The sequence below is a fragment of the Manduca sexta genome, chromosome 2 (assembly GCF_014839805.1).
Source record: "Manduca sexta isolate Smith_Timp_Sample1 chromosome 2, JHU_Msex_v1.0, whole genome shotgun sequence".
Taxonomy (NCBI): Eukaryota; Metazoa; Arthropoda; class Insecta; order Lepidoptera; family Sphingidae; genus Manduca; species Manduca sexta.
Genome location: NC_051116.1, coordinates 5720694 through 5734728, shown reverse-complemented (window position 1 = coordinate 5734728; position 14035 = coordinate 5720694). Strand labels below are relative to the sequence as shown.

The 14035-nt window shown below is 36.5% G+C and overlaps 1 protein-coding gene and 1 long non-coding RNA gene across 2 annotated transcripts in view; one reads left to right on the top strand and one right to left on the bottom strand.

Moving 5' to 3' along the window:
• The window catches only part of LOC115456334 (nephrin), a 476278-nt gene that overhangs the window by 381517 nt on the left and 80726 nt on the right, over positions 1 to 14035 (bottom strand). The window lies entirely within an intron of this gene.
• Positions 1651 to 2733, top strand: LOC115456359. The gene is made up of 2 exons (XR_003939872.1): positions 1651 to 1731; positions 2473 to 2733. It is a non-coding gene; the product is annotated as an uncharacterized LOC115456359 (long non-coding RNA).

Here is a 14035-nt window from a genome sequence, read left to right as displayed (position 1 = left end):
TTTAGTATAGATATAGATTACATGCCTTATACGCACATTTGATTCTGATTATATTTAAGCGTAAATATTATAAAAAATATTAAAAGACACGCACACCGTTTCGTATTAGGACCGTGTTAGGAACATATCGTAGTGTTGGTAATAAATCAGAATAACGCATAGCCTACAATTAATAATGATTTTGTTTAATTTGGTAATAATATAAAACATATTAAGTAATTCATTAACCGACTTCAAAAAAGGAGGAGGTTATCAATTCGACGTGAATGATTTTTTTTTGTATGTTTGTTACCTCAGAACTCGCTCATTTATGAACTGATTTGGAGTATTCTTTTTTTTTTTCGAAAGAATATACCCTCATATTGGTACAATAGATTTTTAAAAATCTCTTTTTCAAAATCGCTCCTGTAATTTGATTTTAAAACTAAAAAAACTAGAATAAGAAAACGAACGTCGTCCAAGAAAACGAAATCGCGAATTTAGTTTTTTTGTGACGTTTTAGTTATGTCTTTGCATTGAGTTTGGTTGAGTGTACTTGGTACATACTTATACATACAGCATAACACCTTTTCCCTTTTTCAGTGGTAGACAGAAGCGTAACATTTCAGCGCGGTAGTCATACTGCTTGTGAAACATATCAGTTGTGTTTTTGCTTTGGGTTTAGTTGACTCTACTTCTTACATACATACATATATATAGCATCACACCTTTTCCCCTTTTCAGGGGTAGACAGAGGTGCTACACCACACCCCGATAGGTGTACTGTGAGCCAAATATGTCAATTGTGTTTTTGCGTTAGGTTTGCTTGAATCTACTTCGTACATTCATATATATAGCATCACACCTTTTCCCTTTTCAGTGGTACTCAGAGGTGTAACTCCTCAGCGCGATAGTCGTATCGTGAGCGAAACACAACTACGCCATCGAGACAGTCCATTTTTTACTAAAACAAAAAAGCAAAAAATAAAAAACAATTTTAACCAAAACTAAACCGCCTTCGTAGACCACTTAAAACCAAAAAATATTTTCACATAACAGGTATATATTGGATACCAATTTTGGAGTCGGTGCCTAATTAAAATTGCTGGTTAAGTTAGATAAATCATTAACAAATATTAGAAAACAATGTGCTGGTAGCATACAAAGTCAGCAAGTCTGATCGTCGCCGGAGATGAACACACCGCCGCAGCACAGCAAATGGAAGCTATTAAGGAAATATTTAAATTTGTGAGCAATAAGACGTAGCTTCGTACCAAATTTCAAGATTTTGAGTTCACGGGAAGTACCTTGTAGGTTTTGATTCCCTTGTGAGTTTCGAAAATTTGTTGCATAAACGGCTGTATCTTTTGATTGCTTTGCTTTAGAAGTTTGATTTTTTTCACAGCTCCAAGGGACAGTAGACCTGAGTATTTGATATAAATCAGGTTAATACCTTCACGCGTTCCTAAGAAAAAGAGTCTTGACAGACGGAAGGACGGACAACAAAGCGATCCTATAAGAGTCCCGTTTTTTCCTTTTGAGGTACGGAACCCTAAAAAGGTATATTTGTATTCCTATTTTATATATAACTTGAAATTTTCAAATCATGAAATTAGAATAAGATACATGAATGAATAATATTAGCGAAAGACTACAGTTCGTTAACCTGATATCAATTTGGTATAAAACCCAGCGATGCGGCTCTCGAATTGTATTCCACATCTACAACTCAACAATATGAAGGCTGTCTTGGTAAGTAGTTGGAAATTCTATTTATTTAGAAGTTTTAATTTTATATTTTTTCAGGTTTATTATTAAATAATTTTTGTTTTTAAACGTTACTTGAATGATAATTAACACAATTATTCTTTGTTATTTTATACGTAATTCTTACTTCATATGAAGCGGCGATAAACTAGGCTATGGTTGTGGAAGGGACTGCCCGGATGTCGGCAGATTCAAATCCCGAGGTCCGCCTGGTAGGTACCACCGCAATGTCTACTTCTACCGCCAAGCAGCAGTGTTTAGTCACTGTTGTGTTCCGGTTTAAAGGGCATTGCGGCCAGCGTAACTACTGGGCTTAATGAGACTTAACATTTTACGTCTCCGGATGGGCGCACTGGAACAGCAAACAATACTTTGTAATTTAAGGTGTTAGATGTGTTTCTATTGTTTACGGTTGTATCGCTTACCATCAAGTCAACGGCAAGCTCGTCTCGTCATTCAAAGCAATAAAAAAACACTGACCATTCAAAACCGCCTATCAATATAATAAATATAATGTTTTTTCTTGTTCGGACACGGCAAATCCAACGACACCCGATGGTATGTGAAATGGAGCCCGGATAGAGTGTACCGCCGATAGATCCCTCGCCAGTCGACGGAATTATGCCGGCCTGTTTGCTTACAATACGAGCGTCCTCATCCCGTCATTCAGATACGCACACCTTGAATTCTAAATAGAGCATTATCTTAACATTTATTATTTAACAGATCCTAGCTTTGCTCGTGGTGTTCGCTGCAGCGAAGCCGCAGTCTCCTCAATCTTATGGCGCGGCTGGAGGGGCAGGTGAAAATTTGCGTGCGGGTGCCATATCCTCGGTCTCGGGTCGGACTTCCTCGGCCGTCGCAGGGTCCTCCGCATCCAGAGGCGCCGTCAGCGCAGTCTCATCCAGCCGTGTTATTCGCGAACTCAAAAAAATATGATTGAGTTGATATCTTCTGCGTGATATAAAATAAATTTGGTTGAATTGATGTTTTGTTTTATTTAGTTTATTATAAGAACAGTGATGTGTTTAGTGTTCAATTATAGTTTGTCGCTTTTTAACGTATTAGTACTGGATGATGATCTGATAGGTGCTGTCAAATCATGAGAATTTACCCTAATTAATTGTTAATTAGGATTGAATTGAGCTGGCCCAAAGCAGGGGGATATGACACCGCCAACTTTCTGACTCCGAGCTGCGACTAGGTAATTTTTAAGATCAAAAAACCCAGTCTAAATTATTTTGGCTCGACCCAAGATTCAAACCCAGAACCTCAACGCGATAATCGTACCCGTACTATGTACAACTACGCCACTGAGGTTGTCTAAGTAAAGTTTTATATGAGAAGTTCAAATCGTCTTTATAATATTTTTTTAAATTCATTCGTATACTTACTATTGGTATTAAAAAATAAACAGATGCCGACTAAACGAAAAGGCATAGATAAATCCATAAAATTTCATAAAACATAATTTTAATATCATTTTTAATGGGTTTGGAAGTAGCCCATCTGATACTTTTGTGTCCAGCCACCTTTGCTTGATAAAATCATAATTTGCTGTTTATTAGAAATAAAAAAAAAATCTCGTCGAATTGATAAGCTCCTCCTTTTTTTTGAAGTCAGTTAAATATATCCCGATCTGTTAGATGTTTATAACGTTATTAATTTTTGAAATCGTTACGTCAAGAATTTCCAACTTAAGATCTTCCCTTGAGCAAACGGCCTTGAGTATTTCTTCTATACTAAGATGGCGTACGATAAACACTAAAATTAAACTCTTTTTCGGACTTAATCGCCATTGCTCATAACCAACAGCAAAAAAATTTAAAAATTATATATTTGTAAAATGTAGGTAGATATTATATCTTTCACTTTGCGGATGAACAACACCTCAGTCCCCCACGTGACCTGCAAAGTCTTCGAAACGTCGGGAGAAACTAAAATTATTAAAACCGAGATTAAATCCGAAAAAAAGTTTAATTTTAACAGTATAATATACAGGGTCATTTTGACATTGCGTTACTAAATCCACATACTTATCAACTCGAAAATAACTCTTTACAATAAGTAACTTGAGCCGTAGATGTAAAATAAAAAAGTGTAAGTTGCGAACAAAATAAATATGAATAAAAAGTTATTTTAATTTTACGCGTCCTAATGTCACTACTACTATAAAATAATTCCTCGCAATATCAACATCATACTTTCAGTCAGAAATACTCTCACGCACACGCCACATTCGCATTAAACTACAAAATGTTAAAAAATTCAGAAAACTAAAACCAGGATTTTTGGTGAAAATATTCGTTATTAATGGATAATTTTTGGTACAATGTCAGCAAAGGTGAAGACGAGTATTATATATATTTCATTTAGTAACGCAACGTCAAAATGACCCAGTATATACTTAGAAGATTACGTCTATATTTTCCTTTCATCATTTAACGTTGAAATAATTAGTTAGATAAGGCGTATTATGAATACGATTCCCGCTAAAGCATTTATGTTTGTTTCTGCAACCATTTCTTTGACACAAGATATGTGAATACAGGGCTTCTAATAAGACGTAAATATGGCAAAGATATATTTATTATTGTGGCTTTCATCGAAACCTTCAAGTAAATCAAGTGGTAAAGTTTTTAAATAGTAGAAAGATGTTTTAATATGTTTATTATTAACTTAATTTTACTGGTGGTAGGTCTCTCATATGTAAGAGTCCGCCTGGGTATGTACCACCGCAATGTCTGTTTCTGCCAAGCAACCGTGTGTAGTCAATGTTGTGTTCCGGTTTGAAGGACATTGTAGTCAGTGTAACTACTGGACATAATAAATCTTAACATCTCATATCTCAGGATGGCGAGCGCAGTGGAATACCGAACAATACTTAATTATTCAAGGTGTTAAATGGTATTTCTACTGTTTATAGGCGGTCATATAACTTACCATCAGGCGAACGGCAAGCTCGGCTCGTCATTCAAAGTAATAATAAAAAAAAACAACTGTAGCTTAATTGGTCTTATGTACAAAATTTTGTTATAAACATAACAGCGAATCAAAGTTGTATATCTAACTTATCTTATAGTGGAAATTTGTTGCAATTTGTGTCCAAAAAGTACTAAAACTTTTAATGGTCACATAGTCTTTTGATCCTTATAACAGGATCGATTGTCATCAAAAATGTTTTTGCGTACATTTCCTTACAGTACATATTTTCAAAATACATTTCTTAATTTTTTTATACCTACAGTGGTTAAGGTATCTGCCCTTACTGCGTCATTAAAAAATCCTGTGTAAATTCCATTTAAGTCGTCTGCCATTAACATAATTATTTGCCCGCCCATAACTCATGCGCCATATTAATATGGAACAAATACTCAAGGCCATTTGAGGAATATCTTAAGATAAAATTTACGTAACGAATTCAAAAATTAGTAACGAAATAAAGATCTAACAGATCGGGATATTTTAGTACCTATAAACAGCAAATTATGATTTTATCAAGCAAAGGTCACAAACCTATCAGATGGGCTACTTCCAAACCCATTAAAAAAGATATTAAAATTATCTTTTATAAAATTTTAAGGATTTATAGGATACCTTGTCGTTTAGTCGGCATCTGTTTGTATTTTTTTTTAATACCGATAAGTATACAAATGAATTAAAACAAAATCAAGGATCATTTAAACTTCTCATATAAATCTTATTTAAACTGCCTCAGTGTCGTGGTTGTAATTGTACAAGATACGATTACCGCGCTGAGGTCCTGCGTTCGAATCCCGGTTCGAGCCAAAATAATTTAGACTGAGTTTTTCTATCATACAAATTACTCAGTCGCAGCTCGGAGTCAGGAAGTTGGCGGTGTGATACCCCCATGCCTCGGAAAGCACGTAAAGCCGTTGGTCCTGCGCCTGATCTCTCACCAGTCTTGTCGGATTGCCGTCTCACCGAACTATTGTGAGTGAAGGAACAGAGAGGGCATTCGGTATTGCGCACACATTTGTGCACTACAATATCTACTGCGTAACTGGCTTCGTTGAGACATTAAAATTAAACTATTTTTAGAATTTTATCGCGGTTATATTTTAGTTTTCTCCCGACGTTTCGAAGACTACAGCATTCATGGTCACGGTGGAGACCGCATTATTAAATAAAACCAAATATCAACTCAACGAAGTTTGATGGAAGAAGTGTTTTTTTATTTAACCTGTAAAATATTAACATTATTTAGATTCCGTCGAGTTGGTACTACGAATGCTGCGGCTGGAAGCGATGGCGCTGACAGCACCTCTGGTGGCGGAAGACCCTGCGATGGCCGAGGAAGTCCGACCCGAGACCGAGGATATGGCACCCGCACGCAAATTTTCACCAGCCCCTCCAGCCGCGGCATGAGATTGAGGAGACTGTGGCTTCGCAGCAGCGAACACCACGAGCACAGCGAGAATCTATTAAATAATAAATGTTAATTATAATTCCATCGACTAGCGAGGGATCTCTCGTCAGTACTCCATCTGGGCCCCTTTTCACTTACCATCAGGTGCCGTCGGATTTGCTGTCTCCGTAAAAAAAACCCACACTGACGCCTTTTATCTCTGACGGGTTACGCAGAGAGGTAACAGGTGCAACCACTTTTCAACGTACCTGTTCCCATGATGTGATAGGGGGCGAGCCCATCGCCATATCGGGCACAAATTCCAGACACCGGGCTAATACTCAGTAGAAAATCCCAATGTCACTTTGCCCAGGAATCGAACCCGAGACCTCAAAATTGCTACCTCACGAAGGTCATGCACAAATTTAAAAAAAAAAAAAATTGTCTTTAACGGCGCGAATTGTTTTGCCTCATATACACTGGAAACTTTTAACTATATGAGCTAAAATGTCTCAAACCGGAACGCTCAGTAGCGGATATAATAGACTACATACTGTATTGGCCCTGTATTATACTGTCTCACTGCTGGACACGGGCCTCCTCTACTATCAAGAGGGATTAGGCCTTAGTCCTCCATGCTGGCCTAGTGCGGATTGGCAGACTTCACACACCCTCAAAATTCTTATAGAGAACTTTTCAGGTGTGCAGGTTTCCTTACGATGTTTTCCTTCACCGTTAAAGCGAACGATAAATTCACAAAGAATACACACATAATTTTAGAAAAGTCAGAGGTGTGTGTCTTGGGATTTGAACCTGTGGACATTCGTCTCGGCAGTCCGTTCCACACCCAACTTGGTTGTCGTCGCTTATATATACTTAGTCCTAGACTAATACGCAGACTGTAGGCCAGTAAAAAGTTACGTTTTATGAGGTAAAAATTACGTATAAAATAACAAGGAAGAATTGTGTAAATTATCATTCATGTAACGTTTAAAAACGAGAATTATTTAATAATAAAGCTGAAAAAAAATAAAATTAAAACTTCTAAATAAATAGAATTTCCAACTACTTACCAAGACAGCCTTCATATTGTTGAGTTGTAGATGTGGAATGCAATTCGAGGGCCGCATCGCTGGGTTTTATACCAAATTGATATCAGGTTAACGAACTGTAGTGTTTTGCTAATATTATGCATTCATGTATCTTATTTTAATTTCATGAATGGAAAATTTCAAGTTATATATAAAATAGGAATACAAATATAACTTTTTTATATATTATGGAATTACCAAAATTAAAAATTGTAAAAATATGTTTTTTTTTTTATATTTAGAATATAGCAGAGGGCTCTATTCCGTCTAAGGGGGCAAATACGTCTATTTGCAAGTACCGGCATTTTTTATTTTTATTACTTTGAATGACGAGACGAGCTTGCCGTTGGTAAATGATATGACCGCCCATAAATGGTAATAACACCATCCAAAACCTTTAATTACAAAGTATTGTTTGATATTCCACTGCGCTCGCCATCCTGAGACATGAGATGTTAAGTCTTTTTATTTCCAATAGTTACAATGGTACAGTGTGCTTCAAATCGCAACAGTGACTACACACTGCTGCTTGGCGGCAGAAATAGATATTGCAGTGGTACCTACCCAGTGGGACTCTCACATATGAGAAACCTACCACCAGTAAAATTAAGTTAATAATAAACGTATTAATTAAAACATCTTCCTGCTATCTAAAAACCTTACCACGTGATTTATTGAGGGTTTCTTCAACGAAAGCCACAATAATAAATATATCTAACTTCGCCATATTTACGTCTTATTAGAAGTCCTATATTCACATATTACCTATGTTACTTTAAAGTACTGTAGTCACATTTGTGAAATTATTAAAAAAGAATGTGTAAAAATGTGTTGAGTTTTTATTGAAATGGCGATAGAAGGAAGCCTGAAACTACCGCGCATGGGTGTAGCCAGTATTCAACTCAGGGGGAGGGAGGACAGAAGAACAAATTTGGATCTAGTGAGATGGATATTAAAGCTGAAATTTCATATAAATAGTGTAAATAATTGCTCTGAGAAATAAATTAAAATGTTACATTTATTTTAATCTATTTACCTACAATACTGGCAGGTTGACAAATTGAATTAAATAGTTTTAAATTCAAATTCGGATAGTTTATCTTTCTTGCCGCATATTTTCATTGGGGCTTATTCTTATTCCGTAGCTCATGCCGAGCGGACTTCGCGGTGGAATTTGAAATGAGAACTAAATTAAATTGTCTGTCAGTTATTGACTTGCTTTGGAAAGTATGTACGAATATTGTTGTCCATGGCGTTGCGTCCTATGGAATATAGACTATACAGCCTTGTAAGTAGTAAATTGGAAAATGTTTAACTATATACTCGTCTCAACCTCTGCTAACGTTGTGTAAAAAATCAGCCATGAATATCGATTATTTTCATCAGATATCCCAGTTTTACATTCGCATTTTGTAGTTTAGTGCGAATATGATATTGTTCGTGAGTGTATTTTTTAATAAAAGTGTGATGTTTCGACGAACCATTGCAATGAATTCTCTTAGAGTAATAGTAGTAGGATTACGCCGTGTAAATTTAAAATAATTATTGTTGGATTTATTTCATTCGAAATTTGAACTTTAATTTTTTGTACAGTTATGGTTGGAGATTACGATATTTTTGTGACATATGTATTTTGTTTTATTAATTACTAGCTTTTGCTCGCGGCTTCGCCCGCGTGAAGGAGTTTTCGGGATAAAAGTTCACTATATATTTTCCCGGGATAGTAGCTCATAACCTTCCCAGGGTCTTATACTATCTCCATACCAAATTTTGCTTTCTTATACCACGTCTTACGTCACGTAAAAAAAAAATCCTATGTCCGTCTCCTGGTTCTAAGCTACCTCTCCACCAATTTTCAGCTAAATCGGTTCATCCGTTCTAGAGTTATAAATAGTGTAACTAATACCACTTTCTTTTATATATATAGATTTCTATAGAATGATATAGAATGAATGTACTAAGATAAATAAAAAAGAAACAGATGTGACAATATTTCGTAAAAACTATTTTATTACGTACGTTTATTTTGAGGAATATTCAAAAAAGGTTTTCTCTTTACTGCCCTCCTCCAAATATCTTACTGCCTTACATCTCTATAAGATTATAAATGAGAAGGTAAATGCATAAACGTTGAGCATGTCTGAGATCATTAGCTTCCAATGTTGACTGGACCGCGACTCAACTAATAATAACTTGCAAATACTGGACTTGCTTCTGTCATACAATTTTTATACTTAATTACATAAAACTGTATCTATGCCAATTTAAGTTACTTTTCTCGGCTATCAGCGGGCTTCATATATGCTGTATATAAGGGGCCCAGCCAATATTCCCTAGCGACACACTTTGGAAAATCATTATAATGACTTGAAGAGATTGTCATCATTTACGTTAGTATCATGTAGAATTTTAGGGAACATTCCTTATACGGCAAACTACAATCGATGTTAATCAATACTAACTCCGATTGTGCTAATAAGCTCCATTTTAGCGTGCCATGAGTATGACGTATCTAAACCTTTATATTAATCATTGACTTGTTCAATATTTTCAACAAATCAGCGTAATGTAGGGTACCTCAAACGACGTCCAGATCACTGAACTTAAATTCCTGCCTCGGTGGCGTAGTTGTACTGCGGTACGACAACGCTCTGAGATCCTGGGTTCGAATCCCGGCCGGGCAAAGTTATATTTGGGTCTTTTTGCTCAGAATCAGCCCGGAGTCGGGAATTTGAGCGATATAGTGATAGGCTCGCCCCCTATCACATCATGGGACGAAACACATTTGGCCAAAAGTGGGTGTCCGGTTGCGCCTATGCATACCCCTTCGGGGATGAATGCGTGATGATATGTGTGTATGTGAACTTAAATTCCAGAGGGCCTAACAAGAATTTAATAAGCGTATCGTCCACATTGTGACCAAAAATTTACAAAATATTTAAATAACTTACATAACATGCTCTTGGATATAATCAAATTCTTCATGTCAAGGCTTGTTTAAATTTTTTTGGTATACCTTAGTTTGTTTTACATCCATTGGATAGTAACAGTCACAATTACTGTTACTTTTACTTAAGCTATGACTTTTGTTTATTAAACCTTCTCAGTAGAGGCGACTTTTGGTAACCAGGGGACAGTATATAATACGCTGGTAGTATTATTATATTTATAGATATTGCTCGCGGTTACGCCCGCGTGAAAGAGTTTTTTCGAGATAAAAAAGTAGCCTATAACCTTTCCTACCATCAAACTTAATCCATGCCAAATTTCATCGAAACCTCTTCGGTAGTTTTGAGTTTATCGCGTTGGAACAGACAGGCGCGGGTGAGAGGAAACAGGGCTGTTTTACAATATATAAGGAAAAATATAATGACATCAGTTTGCAGTGAATTAATTTACAATACTTAATCACTACATAGTACAAAACATAGTCGCTTTCTCTGTCCCTATGTGTGCTTAAATCTTTAAAACTACGCAACAGATTTTGATGCGGATTTTTTTAATAGATAGAGTGATTCAAGAGGAAGGTTTATATGTATAATAATAACATCCATTAAATAGTCGGCATTGCTCCCGTGCGAAGCCGGGGCGGGTCGCTAGTTAATTATAAACAACCACAAAACTAGAGGTATCGTTGGTAGGTTTCCCGCCTTCAACGTAAGAAAATGCGATTTTTTTAAAGTCCCTAACTTGGTGTTGAAAATACCGTAAGTAATTTCATTAAAACGTATTTCTGGTATAAAGGTTGACGTTTGCGCGGTGCCTTAGACTAGCTTAGAGTAAATGTAAGTTTTAACGCTGCAACATGAACTTTTTGCTCGTAGTTGGAAGCTAACGCAAAACATTGCTAATATGATTCCACAGCAGATGCTGGTAATGTTTTCGTTAAAGCGAAAGATAGTTTTGGACTGCCTTATTACTATGGACATAGTATATATATTTGACCTTATTTTCTATACAATCAAGGCAGTGACTTCACTACAACTGATAGTAAATGCAGTCCCGCTAAACTGATAAGAGATGATTACCGCTCGGTAATGCTTTCATGACTGAACCTCTGAAGCGATATCGAAGAAATTTGGTATGGATAGTTTGAGACCCTGGGAAGGACGTAGGCTAATTCTAACCTGGGAAAATATATAGCGGGACTATAATCCCGGAAAACCTTTTATGCTGGCGGTGCAACAACCAGAATCTACAACAAATTGAACAATATATAGTTGGCGATGCTTGAAACTATTGGGACAGAATAATGAGTGTATTTGTGAATGTTTGCACATTTTTATTTGGTAAGCACATAAGAACAATACTATACTAAGAAAACTGAAATAATATTAATTGTATGTGTAAACCGTTGATGTTCCTGTGTATAATAAAAATCGCAGAACTGGCTGAACTTTGAGTGATTTTAAAGCAATTTGTGCCAGTCCTCTAAGTGAGGTAGACTACATACAAACGAAAAAATTCAGCCAAATCCTTTCTGCAACATTTTTAGAAAAGTGTGGATAAAGGCTACATATATAAAAAAAAATTAATGTTCTATGCTCACTAACTGAAACGCAAGAGCTAGTTTTTGGTGAAGCAGTAACACATTAATTTTCACCTACCCTGGCGACGGCAGGGTAGATGAAAATGGTAGGGTCAAGCCAACTCAAAATTCATTCAAATTTATGTATGAATGCGTCGCATGAATTTTGGCAAGCGGTGGCTGTTTCTATTTGACACGAAAGTCCGTGGGCAATGCGAGTATGGGGAATAGGTTATATTACAAGCAGTCTTTGTATCGCTGGTACGTTTAATATTAAATAATTCGAAATCTATCTATATATATGAAAATGAATCAATATTTCCCTTAGTCACGCCATCACGAGTGAACGGCTGGACCGATTTAACTATTTTTTTTTGTGTTTGTTATTGTCAGCAGAAGGTCCTTATGAAAGAAAAAATTCAAAAAGTTGCGCGGAAAATTGGAAAGTTTAAGAAAACTTAACGAAAATATAGATTTTGTATAACTGTCAACTGTTTGAAATAACTGTGAGCGATTGACAGAATGCGCGCAGCAAATTCATAGTTAAGACGGGACAACGTGTGTCGGATTAGCTAGTCTTTTATAAAATTTGTTTTAAAATTGAAAAGGCCGTGGCACGTCTTGCAGATAAAAGATGCGTCAAGAAGGGTCACAACTGGGCATGAAGGAGAGGAAAGTAGTAGAAGAGAGGAAAGGGCCGGACGTGCGCGCACTGGACTGATGGAACAAAGAAGGGACTGGACCTAGCTGGATGCACAAAGCGAGGAATCGACAAACCTGGGAGAGATTGGAAATGTCCTTTACCCGAAAGAGGCCTTAATGAATAGTTATATATAGAAGTATGCTGATGCTTTTATTATTTAAATATCTGTTTAAATCCTGCAAATTATTCGTTAGTTTGTTTGCAGCCAATCCTCGTTCTAACCCAAAGTTACAAATTCTGTGGCACTGCGGTCACCTACGATCCCACAAAACATTCTTACCAAAGACCTTCAAACACTCGACTCGAAAATACTTGAGACCCTAAAGATTAATTACCCATTAACTGGTACTATCTCCTCAATCATTTACTAGGTACTCCTAGCCCTTAAACTTAGCAATACAAATAAACCCTCTGGCACTAACTCTGGTTATTTCACAAGTGACCCATTTCCTCTTCTATAAATCCAGAGCGCTACCAACCGTCCAGTGCTTTACGAGCCTGAAGAAACAGGTAGTCCAACAAAGCGGAATGATAAAAGAGCTTCCGCCGAAGCGTGAAATAAATTGGATGTGTTTATGCCAAAAGGAACTAAGCCGCAAATGGAAAATATGAGTTGGGTATGCGATGGTTTGGAATTCTGTGTTTATGTGTTAATAGAGGTGGGTTTATTTAAAATATTATGGGACGCCGTTATACAGGAGAGAACCAAGCTGCAATTGAAAATAACAAATTAAGTACACAATAGCTTTAAATATTCCGTATATGTGCCAAAAAGGCAAGCATTATGTATTAAAATGTAAAATATTTCTCCTTGGCATTCAAAAGAGTTCTTGAAAGTCTAGTTACCTCGAAACTGTCATAAGTAAGTTTCATTTTGCATAACAACGTCGAATTGGACCAACTTCAACAAAACCTTTGCTATTACAATTACTGGCCAAACTTTGGAATGGTCGAAGTTACTTTGTTCTCATGTTTTATTAATGTATTTGATTATACACTAATATAAAAAATATCAGGTCGGAATTAATGCTCCATGTATTTTGTATTAGTTTTTGTATATGAAAAGATGACCTAATTCACTAGATATCATAGTGAGTATTCCTATATAAAACATAAGTTTTTTTTTATATTGCTATGAATGACGAGACGAGTTTGCCGTTCGTCTGATGGTAAGTGATACGACCGCCCATAAACACTAGAAACACCATCCAACACCAAGGTGTTGGATGGTGTTTCTAGTTCTTCTTCTAGATGTTGAATTCAAGAATTACAAAGTATTGTTTGGTATTCCACTGCGTTTGCTATCTTGAGACGTGAGATATTAAGTATAATTATGTCCAGTAGTTACACTGTCTACGATATCAAACCGAAGAACAACGGTGACTACACTCTGCTGCTTGGCGACATAAATAGACATGTCGGTGGTACCTACCCCAGCGGACTTCCCATAATAGGCGAGCCTATGCCCCCTATCACGCCCAGAGTCTGGAATATGTACCCGATATGATGGGAGTCTATCGTTATATCGGGCACCAAATTTCAAATCCCGGGCTGATGACTGTAGTGTATGCAAACTATGCGGAATATTATGGCACTAT